General features: G+C 44.4%; 1 protein-coding gene and 1 pseudogene across 3 annotated transcripts in view; one reads left to right on the top strand and one right to left on the bottom strand.

Annotated features, from left to right (window-relative positions):
* Rapgef4 (Rap guanine nucleotide exchange factor 4) overlaps positions 1-16,860 on the bottom strand; it is a 298,925-nt gene that overhangs the window by 273,755 nt on the left and 8,310 nt on the right. The gene's annotated exons all lie outside the window — the stretch shown is intronic.
* Positions 5,979-6,103, top strand: LOC115030517 (annotated as a pseudogene).

Raw genomic sequence — 16,860 nt, 5'->3', positions numbered from 1 at the left:
CCCTCAGCCCTCAGCCCTCAGCCCTCAGCCCTCAGCCCTCAGCCCTCAGCCCTCAGCCCTCAGCCCTCAGCCCTCAGCCCTCAGCCCTCAGCCCCTAACTCTGCTCTCAACTCCTCAGGATTCAGCAATACCTGAATGTCCAGGACTTTGGTGGGGAGGAGGGGAGGGGAAGGGGAAGAGGTGCCTCAGAGAACTCACCATCTCACCACTGTGTCATTCTCTCCACCACTAGAATCGTTTTTCTATTTGTTTTATAAATAATACATAACATCAGAGCCCACAGGCGGACTTCAGGGAAGGAACAGAGAATGCAACCACGCCAGAAATCCACGGTGGTTTTATGGTAGCGATTTTTCTCAGGTAAACTGGGTAGGTATAATTTCACAGCCTCTATAGGTACCAAAAGCACGTATTCATGAACTGGGAACTACAGACGTCACTGTCTCCTGAGCAGATATGGTCCCGGGGATGCAGTAACCGGTGTGCCATATGTTGTTTCTTTGCTCGTGACATGCCAACTCTGGCTTTATTTGATCATATCACTTCTGCGTTTCGCAGCAGCCTGCGTGCCTGGGCTGCGGTGGCTTGCTTCCTTGGTGTTCAGTATTTGTCTCCGGGATGTTGATTCTCTGTTCAGTTCTCCATCTGTTACAGAGAACCACCACTCTAAGAACTCACAATGTAGCCAAGTTACCTGTACTCTCCCCCTCTGCACCTCCCTGTCTCCATTTCCAGCTACCTGACTTGGCTGCTCCTGTACTGCGCTCTAACAGAATGGCCCCAGGGGCAGCCGGCCCCATCAGCTAGGCATCTGTCCTGTGCTTGGGGCTTTGATTGTAGCACTGCCAGCATCTCCACACCCCCAGCCTTGGTTGGTCAGCTTGACAGCAACACACGCTGGGAAGAGACTGTAAGGCACAAAACCTCCAAATGCAAACCAGTCAGTAAGCTTTCTAGACCCTCATTTTTCTTGCACGTTTAGTCAAGATGGCACAGTGTACATGGATATTTCAGAACATCTTCCTTGCCTTCCAAAGCCCCTTCCACACTCTTCTTTGTCTCCTGCTCCTTTGTTAGTTATGTCCCTTCTTCCAAGATGTTCTTTTTCTATTACCAATGCTTCTTTGGTAATCAATTTTATGGCTCTAAATATTGTCTACATAATAATGATCTCTAAATTTCTACCTGCGGCTCAGAGCTGTCTCCCAAACTCCACAGCCACGTGTTCCATCTCCTCTCCAACATAACCAAGAGAATGTCTATGGCAAATTCACTAAGTCAGCATCTGAACTCTCCCTTCTCCCACAAACCGATGGCCCCACGACCCATCTAAAACCCTCGGAATTATTCTTGACCTCGTTCCCTATGCTGTAGGGGACAGAGGAAGCACTGAGTGAATAAAGTCCTGATTAAATGTGTAGTGTTGACGTGAGCAAAGCCATGTGAAGGACTCCAAAGCCTTAGCCTCATGAAAGTGGCAAAGCCTTCCCTGTATGAAGAGGAGAGGAGAGGAGAGGAGAGGAGAGGAGAGGAGAGGAGAGGAGAGGAGATGGGAAAGCTCTCCCGGGCGTCTCTGTGCTTATGGAAGATTGGTCAGTGCATACAAAGACTAGCAACTGCAGCTTCCTCCAGGTGTTTACAGCCTGGGTGGTGATGGTGGTGGTGGTAGTGATGGTGGGTGGTGGTGGTGGTGATGATGATGACGATGGCACATGCCTTTAATCCCAACAGTGGGGAGGTAAAGTTTGAGGCCAGCCTGATCTACAGAGCCAGCTCCAGGACAGTCAGGGCTACACAGAGAAAGCCTGTCTCAAAAGCAAAAACAAGACAGACAGCCTGAGACTACTCACCTACAGAGACTAGCTAACCCCTCCTCCTGTGCTGTTCCTATTAAACACACTGAGGTTCTGTGTTGGGACCTGTAGCAGTCTCCACCTAAACCCAGTTCACTCTATGTGTATCTGTGTCTGTTCTTTCTTCAGTCCTTCAAGAGCCCTCGTCAGGGTTCCAGAACACAAGCCTTGAAGAACACAGCACTGAATTTGAGCTCATGGGCAGGACCTACCCAGCATGTGTCCCGGCGATTCCCACATCTTCCCTGCTGCCTCCTGAACCAAGCCACCTTCATCTTTCATCTGATAACTGCAGATGGCTTCCTACCAGGTCTCTCTTCTGCCTCTATGGTCCTGCTCTCCTCGGCTTTCTCTCTATTATAATCACAGTGGTACTTTAAGATGTAAGCCAAGGGGGTTGAAAAATGACCAGTGGTTCAGAATGCTTACTGCTCTAGCAGAGGACTAGACTTTGGATCCCTGCACACACATTAGGCAACTCGCAAGTGCCTGTAGCTCCTGTGAGTGCCTCTTAACACACACACACACACACACACACACACACACACACACACACAATCTTTTAAAAACTAAAGTAATAACAATAATAGAAATGTAAGTCACACCATCCTCCTCTCAAAGCCAGAGTGAAAGCTGAGGTCCGTGTAAGAGCCATTCAGTCTCTACAAGGCCTGCCTGTTTCTCTGTGTGGTTTCTGCTCCTTCCCACATTCACTTAGCCCCGGTGTGGTGGTGTGAATAGGAATAGTCCCATAAGCTCATCTGTTTGAATGCATGCTCATTAGGGAGTGGTGACTCTTGATGAGGCTTAGGAGGTGTGGCCTCGTTGAAGTAGGTGTGGACTTGTTAGAGGAAGGGATATGTCTCTGGAGGTGGGCCTTGAGGCTTCAAAAGCTTGAGCCAGGCCCACCCAGTCTCTCTCTCTCTCTCTCTCTCTCTCTCTCTCTCTCTCTCTCTCTCTCTCTCTCTCTCTCTCTCTCTCTCTCTCTCTCTTCCTCTCTCCCTCTCCCCCTCCCCCCTTTCCCTCCTCCCCTCCCCCTTCCCCTCTCCCCTGCCTGTGGCCTGTGGATCCAAATATAGAACTCTCAAGCTACTTTTCTAGCACCAGTCTGCCTGCATGCCACATGCTTGAACACAAAGGACTCTACCTCTGAACTACAAGTAAACCCCAATGAAATGTTTATGAGAGTTTATAAGAGCTGCTGTGGTCGTGATGTCTCTTCATAGCAACAGAACATTGACTAAGGCATCCAGTTTCTAGCTGGTTCTAGAGCAATCTACGTACTCATACCAGAGTCTTCACCCTGGCTGTTCCTATTGTTCAGAATCCTTACCATGAACATATGCTTAGTCCAAATCCCTACCTTTTGCAGAAACACCTTCCAGATGAGCTCTCTCCTAACCACACTAATATTACAATCTCCACCTATCTTACTGGGTGTAACATTAAGTTTTTTTTTTAATCTTATTTTTAATGATGGTTCTTAAATGCTTTAACCTCCCTTTTAGCCGACCACCCACCAGAGGTAGTGGGAAAGAAAGGATATGGGGGAAGTGGACCTGTTCAGGAAAGTTTTTTGGAGTAACTCCCATCTGTGTTGTCTGATAATCAGCGATTCAGTTCACAGGTCAGCAGCAGCAGCAGTTCGATCCCCTCACAAACACTCACAAACACTTTACGGGTACACCAATAGTCTAGGTCAGTCAAGTCAGGAGAGCAAACAGGAATCAGCAGCAGTGGCACTACCTAGCAGAGACAGGTAGGCCTCAGCCTTGGCACAAGTCAACAGGAGAAACCAACAGGAACGCCAGAAGTTCTCAGCATTGCCTCTCTCAGGTAAGCGAAGATCAGCAAAGGTGCGTGACCCACACTAGATGTTTTGGTTTTTTTATTTCTTCCATAATACATATCATGTTTAACATAAATAGTAATTTATATTTTCATTAAGCTTATTAGCCGTTATCTATTTTCTCTGTGAGGAAAATAGGCTCTCTGAAAGCAAGGGTGTCTTTCTTTGTGCACTGATAAATCCGAAGTACTTAGAAGATGTCTCCCATGCATGAAACAAGTATAGGTTGGATGTAGGACTTCATCTCACAGAAGAAATGTATCAAAGAATATATATATATGGAAATTCAGTTCATAACTTAAAAATTATAAATAAAAAAATAAAATAACTCAAATATGATTGCACAGTAAATAAAATAAAAAGTTGTAGAACCAGGATAAATGACCCAAATATTGAAACTCTGAAATTCATATATTTTACACTGAGGAGAGAGACGTACATGGGGGGGGGGCAGAGCTCACATTATGCATGCAGCCCTATCAAACTCAGGCACCTGGGTTGTAAATCCAAAGGATTGGAAGCAAGCTGTTCTGTTTGTCCAAGAGAAGACAGGACAGAAGCCCAAAGGACAGCAAGGACCAGCAGCCTTTGGGCAGCACAAAGGACAGAAGCAAAATGGATTCTTGGGGCATCTGATACCAAAACAGATAATCCACACCCTTCAAGGTCATGATGTTGTCCCAAGGTCATGATGTTGTCCCACGAGACACTGATTTATAGTCAAGAGAGTGGGTGTCAATTGAGATACTGAGCATGCAGTAGTAAGAGGAAAAATAATATTCCATACACTTTGGAAAAAGTCATAATGAGATATCATTTAAGTATTTCTACTAGAATCATTAAGTAATGCTAAATGTTGATGATTTAGGAGATGAACTTTTTGAAGTTAACTTTTGCATACTGTAACTAAAGACTGTAAATAGCCACACGAGGCCTTCAGCTACTCGTACGTATAAAATAATCTTATGCTCCAAAGGGAAAGCACATTCTAATCAACTTTCACATTTTGGGTTCTCAGAACTCTATGTCTGAGGTTTTTATGATGTAGAACGAAGCATAGAAGCCCTTGCCTGGCTGAAACGCCTATAAAGGTGTATCTAGGAGAGTGCATCAGCAGTGGGCCCAGGGTTACACCAACAACATCCACAAGGTGAGACTTGGAAGGGTCACCAGACTCCTCCTGTGTCTTACCTTGATTGTCTTTGAGTTAAGGATTCCACATCTACGAGAATTCTTTATGAGAAATACAATTATTTCTGATAGAGATGGCACATTAAACTCCTCAACACGTTAGCTCAGACTCCTTTGGACTCTAAACAAACAGATGCAAGATAGGCCGGTCCTGCCCCTTCCTCAGTCCACTTCCACAGGTGGGTCACAGGGTGTCTGTAGAGATAATCTCTTGTGTACTATGTGGAAGCATCACCTGTCAATAAAAATCTGGTGGCCAATAAGCTGAGGCAGGATTAGTAGGTGGAACACCTGGCAGAGAGAGAGGAACTCTGGGATAGATCAGGACCAGGAAGGTTCCCACCTTCCACCCCAAGACTTAGAGGAAGTTGGGCATATGAACTGAGGAAAGGTAACTAGCCTGTGGCAGACACTGAATAATATAAGTGGGATAAATAAGTTACAAGCTAATGGGAACAAGCTTGGCTTATGGCTGTAAGCATCGTAAATAAAATAAGTCTCTGTGTCCTTATTCGGGAGTTAGGGCGGACTTAGTTAAAGCACAAACAGTTATAAATGGCTTTCAATGTGAGGCTATTAGAATTCAGGCTCAGAGCCTGAGAAAAAGCCCTTGGTTATAGACGTCTGCTTTGTTTTTCGTAGTAGAGAGGTTGGTCAACAAGAGAGGTGGAAGACAGACGGAAATGTCAACGCAAGGCAGGAGGGGAGACTAGAAACAGTCAACAAGGGACATCAGAGTACAGCAAACATTTGAAGTGTCTCCTACAGGGCTCCTGGAATCCAGCCACATGGAAAGATAATTGAGAAGGCTAAGACTTGGCATAGGCTGCCATTCTGCCAACCACAGAATGTGTGGTGTCCCCAAGGATATAAAAAGGGAGAAAAAAGCTCAATCTATATGAGCCATATGATTTCAGCCAATAAAAAAATATATTTATAAAAAAATTAAGCTGAGGGGGTGGGCTGGAGAGATGGCTCAGAGTAATTGTCTGCTCTTCCAGAGGTTGTGAGTTCAATTCCCAGCAACCACACGGTGGCTCACAACAATCTATAATGAGTTCTGATATATATATATTCATCTTAGTCCTGCCCCTAGAGGCTGTGCAGGTATGGCTGCTGTGTCACATCATAGGTTGCAGAGAGGATAGAGGCTGTGTCTATGCTCAGCGTTCTGACCTATGAACATCTGAATGATTAGCATTCCCTGAAAAACAGCAAGCCTGAGACAACCACCAGTCCGCACCAGGGTGTCTGGACAAGGAGCTAGTCTGAGATGACCAACAGTCTGACGCTGTGCAGGCCTTGATGGACTCCCAGGGTCGGGAGTGAGCTGGAGACAAGAAGAGCCCTGCTAAGGACCATAGGTCCTGGGCAGGAGTGAGCCTGAGATAGATGACCCTCACATGGGGCCACTTGAGCGGGCCCAGAGGAGTAGCAAGCAGGAGACAACCACCAGACTAGCATCATGGGGCCTAGACAGGGAGCTAGCCTAAGGTGACGACCACCAGTCATGCCCAAGCAAGGCATAACACTCCTGAGACCACTCCTGAGATGACCCCAGACACTCAGAGACCCCGGGTGCCACTAAGAGGAGCAAGTAAATGGTGGGGAAATGGAAGAGAAAGAGAAACAGGAGGATGTGGGCACAGTGAAGAGAGGCAGAACTGGACACTCAAGGGTAGTAAAGAGCATCCCGATGTGAGAAGCCAGTGCGGACACCTGGAAGCACAGTAGGGTTCTGCCCTGTGCTGCCACTGGGGGCCATGTCTGAGTATGTGGCCCTGCAGCAGCAGGGTCGGTTCTGTTAACACCAAAGGCCAGAAAGATGTGTCTCATCTGGGCTGCCACGTGGGGACACATGAATGTCTGAGAGCTGTATAGAACTGGCCCCACCCCTCACCTGGGCATCCCAGGAGAGCAAAAGAGTTGACCCCACCGTTAACCCAGCTGGGGTACCTTAGAGCAGCCTGAAACATTGCAGAAGTTGCTGGTGAGCCGGCTTGAGAGCTGGCCCTGACACTCATCTTCCCAGTGATGGTGTGGATGAAGAAGAGACAGTTCCCTCCCCTCCCCTGTTACCCATCACCACCTGTGGCAGGTGGGAGACCTGGCCATGAGAGCTGAGTGCTGTGCCTGACCCTCACCTGCTGCAGCAGTCAGGAGAGTTGGTCCTGCACCTTGCTTGGGCAGCACCGTAGAGCTGACCCTGGTGGTAGGGATACAAGTGAGCTGGCCCCAAGGGTGTGAGCATGGGAAAGCCAGAGGGCTGACCAGCTCAGAGAGCTCTTAGACCCAGATCCAGGGTTTTGAATTGGCCCATCCCAATACCTACCCCATCTATAAACTGCTGGAGTGCACGAAGGAGCTGGTCCTACAGATCTAAACCTTAGGATCTCCATGACACAGGGCAACAACAGGATATCCAAGAGGAACCACAGTGGGGTTCCAGTATTGACAAAGTAGCAGAAGCCAGGGGCCGAGTACCAGACCAGCGAGTCATTGCAGTGAACAGTGTATGAGTAAAAGAGTGTGGACCAAAGAGTATCCTGTGGGACACCTATGACGGGCTACAGCTTCCACAGTGAGACTTTTTTCTCTCTGTTGCAGGGGAGGCTGCAGGGTAAAGGATGGGGGTGGGGAGAGATGAGTGGGATTGAGTGCATGATGTGAGATTCACAAAGAACAAAAAACCAAAAAGTTTAAATAAATAAATAAATAAATAAATAGCTTAATCACATAGGAAATGACCATCCTGTAAGTGTTGGGGGATGTTTTTATGCACTGTGTATTCAACTACTGATTTCTGTACCAGGAGATCTGGTCGCAGTCTGGACTTGATGCTGTCATTATCATGAAGCATTTCCTGATTCAGTATTTTGTAAAACATTGTTCTCCGTGGTCTTCTGACTTGTCAATAAAGAGCTGATAAGCCTATTTATTGCTGGGCAGAAGAAGGTGAGGTGGACATTGGTGAGCAAAAGAGACCCTGAGAGAGAAAGAGAGGGTCTCAGGTGGGCCAGGGAGTCCCCATGAGGACAGGACTGAGCAGGTGCCCAGGGGAATCCAAGATAACAGGTAATGAATGCCACATGGCTGAGAAGCGGCCCAGGCCAGCACAGTCAGGTGGGAATAAATGAGCATCTGCCCAGCTATAGAGCCTGGAGCTTATCAATAAATATAAAGGTCTCCATGTCATTATTTGGGAACAAGGGCGGGTTAGATAAGCCAGTACTTTTACATGTAGGTATTCTATAATGTTCATTTAAAGGTCATTAAATCACTGAGTCTGAGCTAACATGTGGTTAAAAACAAAAAACAAAAAACCAACAACAACAACAAAAAAAACTCAGACCAAAGACACTGCAGGAAGTGCAATAAAACCTATGACCAGCTAGCGCTGGTTGATAAGGTTTCAACAAATTCTTTATTTGGCCCCAATTAGAAGACAGTTTCAATTACAGCCTGTAACTTTTCAAAGCCAATGGTTTTTTTTTCCCCAATCAGGGAAGGATAAGGATGTTATCGCATGTTTCTTGGTAATAATATCAGAATCAAGGTAGAGGAAAGAGGGGTACTGTACAGTCCTGTGCCCCCCCAGACTCCCAACCCAAGAAGGAGGAGGACATAATGATAACTGGGTCACAGGTAAGCGTTTCCATGGCACTGCTGTCCCAGCTACAGTTCTTATATCTAAAAACAAGGACTTTAAAACCTTTACAAAGTGTTCCTCTTCTATAATCCCCTGTCTGCCCATCTTTAATAGTTTCAGACCTCCTTTTAATTCCTTCTGGATTATTGCTTTGAGATGAACTCACATCAGGGAAGTCTCCCCTGAGTAATGACATAAATAAACATTATACAGCTATTGAAATCAGCCTTATGGCTGCTGGTCCTGGCCAAAAAGAAATAGATTTAAACACTACTTTTCTATTCATAGGGGAATTTTGTATAATTTGTCTGTGGCAGATTGAAAAACCAATAGTAGGTAAACAAATACTATAAAATCAAGTTCAACTATACTGAAAAAAAAATCAAGAAAAACCTCACTTTCAGGCAGTTGCTTTATATTTTTGTTTTTTTTTTTTTACTGCCACTGTTCACTCTCTTCTCAATGATGCCTGTATGCATTCCCTAAGAATGAGTGATATTTGTATATATTTAAATTATTTTGATTTTATTATCTTTTAGGTAACCAAACCAACAGCCGAGTTAATGAGTTAACTAGTCCCCACTTCTGAGTTCTACATACTTAACTGAGGCATGGCTTTCTGGCCCATTTCTCCTGAGGCCAAAACTTCTGATAAGAACGACAAACCATTTATTAGTCTTCTAAACCCACAGGGGGTTAAAAATTAAATTTACTTTGACATCCAGGACCTGTTGAATGTTGAATTGTAAAACGCTCCTCAGAAGTTAAGATGAATATCCAACCACACACTGAAAAGGTAGGAAGCAAAGTGGTTGAGATAGCATCAGATTCAACTGAGGGGGAAATAAGGTGCATTCGCAAGCTTATGATATTGTGCAGCTACAGTGGCTGCAGATGAGCGAGCAAGCAAGCACAGGGACACACACTCCATTCACACTGAGCCAGTGGGGTTCCCAGCCTGGCAGGCTGAGAGATCTGCTTCATGCATAAAGCTGCCATCTGTAATGGCTCCCTGTTGTAGCAAGAGAGGACTCTCTATCTGCACCCTAATAAGCCGGACATTCACACGGGATTCCTGATGTAAAGTTTTTAAAGTGATTTAGACAAAGAAAATGTAAAGCCAGGTCAGAAGCCAGATAATCTCAGCTCCACAATCTGGGTCATCAAATAACGTCAGGGAAGGTTGGTGTAGGCAGACAGTTACACTAACATTATCATAAAAGACTCTATTCTCAAGTGGGATTCAAGTTTTGACTAAGAAAGTAAAACATATTGCTGAATCATGATGAGGAAACCATGATATGAACCCAACACCACACACACACACACACACACACACACGTTCTGAAGAGGTCAATGATAATGACAGAAAAAAAAAATGTTCAAGCCAGCAAACAAATCCTTCAAACAGGAAACTGGCAGGATTTCCGGGCCATTTCCCTCTAGGACTTCAGCCTAAGTGGCTCTGCACGGGCACTGAGTTCACCCCTGATAAAACTAAGCCAGGTGAACACAAACCTGGAAGCCATCCTGAAAGAAGGGCGAAGACAGGGTTTGGCCTTCTGGCCGAGGCCAAGGCACGCTCACCTCTGCCTCTTCTGATTGGAACGATGCTCAGCAGCTCTCTAAAAGCAGCTTTCTTTTTCCTGATAAAGATAACTATTATATTGGAAAACTAACCAAGGTGGTAGGGTGCACTCCTATAATCCCAGCAGTCAGGAGGCTGAGATTGGGGATAGGAATTCAAGTCCAGGGTTGGACTTCAGATCCTATTTAAAGTCATAAAGGGAAAAGCCAGAAGAGAGGAGTGGGGAAAAGAAGGAAAGAGGGAGAAAGACAAGGATTAAAAAACTAAAATGAATTGTATATATTTTATATATTTAAAATATGTTTTTTTCTTTAATGTTTGAGTATTTTGCTTGCATGTATGTATGTATATCATGTGTATGCCTGGTGCGTATGCAGGTCAAAAGAGAGCATCAGACTTCCCTAGAACTGGAGCTGTGGGTGGTTTTGAGTTACAATGTAGATGCCAGTAACCAAGTCCAGGTCCTTCGTCTTAGTGTTCTATTGCTGTGAAGAGACACCATGGCCAAGGCAACTCTTATAAAAGGAAGCATTTAATTGGAGGCTTGCTTACAATTTTAGAGGGCTCATCCATGATCATCATGGCAGGTGGGAAACAGACAGGCATGGAGACAGAGCAGTACCTGAGGACTTCACATCCTGATCAGATCAGCAGGCATCAGGCAGAGAGAGAGACTGGGCTTCACAGGGCTTCTGAAATTCCAGTGCCTACTCCAACAAGGCAACAATACATCTTCTCCAACAAGACCACGCCTACTCCAACAAGGCCACACCCACTCCAACAAGGCCACACCTCCTAATCCTTCTCAGAGAGGTCCACTTGGGAACCAAACATTGAAACACACGAGCCTATGGAGCCATTCTCACTCAAACCATCACATCCTTTGTAAGATCAAAAAGTGCTATTGACCCCTGAGCCACCTCCCTAGTCTTATTTTTTAATATATCTTTGTGTAAATAGTATTTAAAAGATAACCCAGAGCTGGCTAAATAGCTCAATAGGCAAAAGCACTAATAACCAAGCCTGATGACCTGAGTCTAATCCCCTGTGCCCACAGGTGGGATAGAACTGATTCCCACCAGTTGTCCTCTGATCTCCAATCATGAGCTATGGCACACATACACACGAGTGTTCGCGTGTGTGCATGCACACACACACACACACACACACTATCACACTATCACACAATAAATAAACAAGTGTAATTTTTAAAAGATAATCAAGAATTCTAAAAGCCTTCATTTATCCATTTTATAAAATTACTATCATCTGTTACAGCAACAAAGGTAGTTAAAGTATGGATATTTTTTCTTCAAAGACAGATCTTGTCACCAAACCAAAGGATGTTACCATATTTATTCCACCCATACCTTCACCATCGGCAGCCATCCAGCTCTGCTCTCTAAAATGCTCTCATCCACCCATTTGGGTACAGCCTGGATTTAAATTCAATTCAAGTAACTCACAGTTCATTCAAGGGTTTAAAGGAAAGATTACGTCAGTAGAAAGACCTCTCTGGCCATCTGCTTTCAAATAACAATGCCCCTCCATCTCCTCTCTTGTCTATGCTTTATTGTCTGTCCATCGTTGTGTTTGTTGCTGCTGGGCATGGATGCTGGCACTTGTTTACTCTATGTCCCTGCTCTGTACAATCTTACCTGCAACCCTGTGGTACTTCCTACTTGTCCCTGCTCACTACCATACTCCATGCCAGCTGGAAGAGGACCCAGCACAGCACCAGGGACTCAGTCATGTCTCGAAGGCTGACTGAGCAGTATCTTCTCATCTGGTATTTCAATTCACAAGGCCAAGGGCTTTGTCGGTTTTATCACCAATGGGCTTTCCACAAGAGCATCTGGCATACAGAGATCAGAGAGTATATAGTCAGATTGAATGAATGGATGAGTGGAGTTGGAAGGAAATCACTAAGTCTGATCTTTTCCTACTCCGCCTTTGGTCCGGGGAGGGTGGAAGCAAGCATGAGGCGGGGAGAAGAGGGCAAGCAGAGGGGTAAGAAAAGAACGGCAAGGGACACCAAAGGCAGAACTCTCTTACATCACAAATGTGTTAAAGAGCTGATAGAGACAGCATGTAAGATCCAAGCACCCAACCTTCCTGTGGCATATTCAATAAATAATTATGTAATAGCAGGAGAAATGGTATTCCCCAGGAAAGAACACACCAACTGATTATTCAATACCAAACGGTTAGCCCTGAAAGCATACATGAAAGTAACCTTACACAGACATAGGAGTGTATACATATATGCTTATAACAACAGTTAGTGGGGAAAAGAGAGGCTATAAGTTTGAAAGTGAGTCAGGAAGGGCATGTGGGAGGATTTGGAAGGAGGAAAGGGAAGGGGGAAATTTTTTTTTCTTTTTTTGAGACAGGGTTTTTCTGTGTAGCCCTGGCTGTCCTGGAACTCACTCTGTAGACCAGGCTGGCCTCGAACTCAGAAATCCGCCTGCCTCTGCCTCCCAAGTGCTGGGATTAAAGGTGTGTGCCACCACCGCCCGGCAGGAAATTTTATAATTACATTATAATCTCAAAACAAAATAAAAAATATTTTTAAAAAGATCTCAAAATAGTGCCGGGTGTGGTGGCGCGCACCTTTAATCCCAGCACTTGGTGGGCAGAGGCAAGCAGATCTCTGAGTTTGAGGCCAGCTTGGTCTACAAAGTGAGTTCCAAGACAGCCAGAGCTACACAGAGAAACCCTGTCTCAAAAAAACAAACAAACAAACAAAAAAGATCTCAAAATAAATAAATAATGAAACCGATAGATAGATAGATAGATAGATAGATAGATAGATAGATAGATAGATAGATAGATAGACAGACAGACAGACAGACAGACATATCGCCAGGGACTTCCTAGCAAAGAAGCAATCTGTACAGTAAAAAGGCTACCACATGGTTTATCACAGAAGAACTGGCTCTACCCCTCATGGGAGATCTGGCACTTCATGGCTCTCCTAGTTGATGGCTTCTAGTGTGGATGCAGGCAGAAGAGGACTCATTCTCCCATGGGGAAAGGGGGTGGGCTGGCCACTAGGAATTTGACCATGGTCCAGTGAGTATATAGACAACACAAAATGGACTTCTTTTAGTTAAGAGGGGGGGGGTTACAAGGAAGTGGGAGGTGGGGCTGACATGGGAAGACTGAGAGGTGAGTGCAATCAGGGAGCATGATGTCAGATTCCCAAGTAATCAATAGAATAAAAGTGCCACCACAGAATAGAAAATGTTTGCAAACTATGTATCCGGTAAGAACCTAACATCCATAAGATATAAGACTTCATAAAACTCAATGGCAAAAGGAAAAAAAAAGAAAACAAACAAAATGGACTAAAAATGCAAAAGGGCCTGAGTAGACATTTTGCCAGTGATGACACACCTCTAGCTATGTCTGTGAGGATGTTTCCAGAGAGAATTAACCCAGGAGGGAAGATCACCCTGAGCACGGGTTGCACTACCTCATGATAGCGCTGGACCCAATAGAAAGAGAAAAAGAGCAGCCAGCATTTGTCTCTCTTTGCTTCGTGACTGAGGATTCCATCTTACAGGCTACCTTGCAGCCCTGCCACAAACCACTCCCTACCACATGGACTTAAGCTCTTAACTGTGAGCCAAAATAATTCTTCTCCCATATGTTGCTTCTTCTCGGGTATTTGGTTACAGAAACTAAGACACTCCCAGAGGGTAGCAGGAGGGTAACTCAGAAGTGCTATGCCAATACATCTGATAACTTAGATGAAATGAGTGAATCTTTGAAATATGACCAGAAGAAACAAAAACTGAGTAGTCCTTTATCTATTAAAAACATTAAATCTGTCATTAAAAGCCTTTCTACAGACTAGGCGTGGTGGCTTACACCATTAATCCCAGCACTTGGGAGGCAGAGACAGGCAGATCTCTATGGATTTAAGGCTAGTTTGGTCTACAAAGGGAGGCCAACACAGCCAGGGCTATTACACAGAGAAACCCTGTCTCGAAAACAAAACAAAACAAAACAAAACAAAACAAAACAAAACAAAACAAAACAAAACAAAACACACATGAACCAAATGATACATATTTTTTAAACATCAATTTTTTGATAATTTCTTCTCAAATTGGAGGGGAAATCAAGAATAAAATAGAAGGAAACTGAGAAGCCAGAGAGTCATAATACTAAAACAATAAAAGAAATATTACAAAGCCACCAGCTTACATCCCTCATTGATAGATATGAAAATGGCACTCAGAAGACATTACATAGTTGAATAAACCAAAATATCAAGATGATAATAAAACATGACAAAGTAGAATTTCAAATAGGAAAGGCTGGTTTATCATCAAAACTCAGCTAGGTATGGTGGTTCAGTATGTGATCCTGGTACTCAGGAGGCTGAGGCAGGAGGATGACTGTGTCTTGGAAGCAGCCTGAAGTTCCAGGACAGCCTGGGTGACAGAGAGATTGTGTTTGGAGAAGGAAGAAAGGAAGAAAGGAGGGAGGGAAGGAGGAGAAAGAGGAAGAGGATGAGAAAAATCACTCAAGTTAAATTCTTTACATTTCTAGGAAAAACAAAAAACAAAGGGTTTTTGGGAAAGAGAAACAAAAATTCACATGACCATCTTTATTTAAGAAGAATGGATTTACTTTTAAAATAAAAGCAAGCAGAGGGCCTTATTTATAATAGCCAGAAGCTGGAAAGAACCCAGATGTCCCTCAACAGAAGAATGGATACAGAAAATGTGGTACATTTACACAACGGAGTACTACTCAGCTATTAAAAACAATGGATTTATGAAATTCTTGGAAAATGGATGTATCTGGAGGATATCATCCTTAGTGAGGTAACCCAATCACAAAAGAAGTCATTAGATATGCACTCACTGATAAGTGGATATTAGCCCAGATAGATCCTGGGACCCTGTTAAAGCTGTCTCGTATGAGGCTATGCCAGTACCTGGCAAATACAGAAGTGGATGCTCACAGTCATCTATAAGATGGAACACAGGGCCCCCAGTGGAGAAGCTAGAGAAACATAGATCACCCAAGAAACAATTTGCAAAACACAAGAAAATCAAGAAGAGGAAAGACCAATGGGTGGATACTTCATTCCTCCTTAGAATAGGGAACAAAATACCCGTGAAAGGAATTACAGAGACAAAGTTTGGAGCTAAGAAGAAAGGATGGACTATCCAGAGACTACACCACCTGGGGATCCATCCCATAATCAGCCACCAAACCCAGACACTATTGCATATTCCAGAAAGATTTTGCTGAAGGGACCCTGTTAAAGCTGTCTCGTATGAGGCTATGCCAGTGCCTGGCAAATACAGAAGTGGATGCTCACAGTCATCTATAAGATGGAACACAGGGCCCCCAATGGAGAAGCTAGAGAAAGCATCCAAGGAACTGAAGTGGTCTGCAACCCTATAGGTGGAACGACAATATGAACTAACCAATACCCCCAGAGCTGCATATGTAGCAGAAGATGGCCTACTTGGCCATCACTGGGAAGAGAGGTCCCTTGGTATTGCAAACTTTATATGCCCCAGTACAGGGGAACGCCAGGGCCAAGAAGCGGGAGTGGGTGGGTAGGGGAGCAGGGCAGAGGGAGGGTATAGGGAACTTTCGGGATAGCATTTGAAATGTATATAAAGAAAATATCTTTTTTAAAAAGGCAAGCAGAGGAAAGGAAGTGGCAGAGGGGAAGAGACTCTTAAAATCCCATGGCAAAACATAATTCTTTCCTGTAAAAGAAGAACTCAAAGACACTTGTCCACCTTCGACTCTCTTTGGTTTTTCGAGACAGGATTTCTCTGTGTAGCTCTGGCTGTCCTGGAACTCACTCTGTAGACCAGGCTGGCCTCAAACTCAGAAATCCCCCTGCCTCTGCCTCCCGAGTGCTGGGATTAAAGGTATGCGCCACCATGCTGGGCTCGACTCTCTTCTTAAACCTTGTCCTAGAAGTCTAGCTAGTGAGGTTAGGCAAAAAAAATAACAAAAGGCGAAAGTAATCAAAACAAATAAGCAAAGTTACATTCTTTATAGACATGGTGGTCTCTTAAAACAACTAAACAGCAACCACCAGAACTCATTAGCTTGGCAAAAATATATATATCTTTAATCAAATCAAACAGGATATCTAAACCTATACACTATGGTCCCCCAACTTCTGGCACCTGTGCTACACCTTCACAATTTAGAGGTAACCATTCTCAGCACAGCTGTCCGCTGTAAGTATCAGTAGCTTTATTCAAAGATTCAAGAACAGAGGTTCAGGAAACTTAATAGCTTGACTCACACTGCTAGGGAATGGGGCTGATGGAATTAGAATCCAGATCCGGTTAATTCTAAAACAAAGCTGATCTGACGATGTAACATTTCCAACGTGGAGGCTGGAAATGATGAGGGACCCGAGGATAAGGCCCTGAAAGAAAACAGGAGAATACAATGGCAAAGGAAGGAATTGGAGACTTTAGATGTCCGTATGGACATAGATAGTTTCAAGGATCTGAAAATGCAGAATTGTGATGTCATTACTCATTACAGAAAAGAGTGGGAACCTGAGGGGGTTGGGGGCTGAGAAAGGCAAAACCTTTGACACACACACCAGCTTGTTGGATTCCAGGTAGTTTTGACAGCAAATGGCAGAAAGTCTAACAAGGAGGAGTCCTTTCTAGGAATAGTGTCACTTTCTTCACAAGACAGAAAATCTTTTTTTTTTTTTTTTTTT

The sequence above is a fragment of the Mus caroli genome, chromosome 2 (genome assembly GCF_900094665.2).
Source record: "Mus caroli chromosome 2, CAROLI_EIJ_v1.1, whole genome shotgun sequence".
In the NCBI taxonomy this organism is placed as follows: domain Eukaryota; kingdom Metazoa; phylum Chordata; class Mammalia; order Rodentia; family Muridae; genus Mus; species Mus caroli.
Note: the sequence above shows the minus strand (reverse complement) of the source record. Positions and strands in the feature narration are given on the sequence as shown.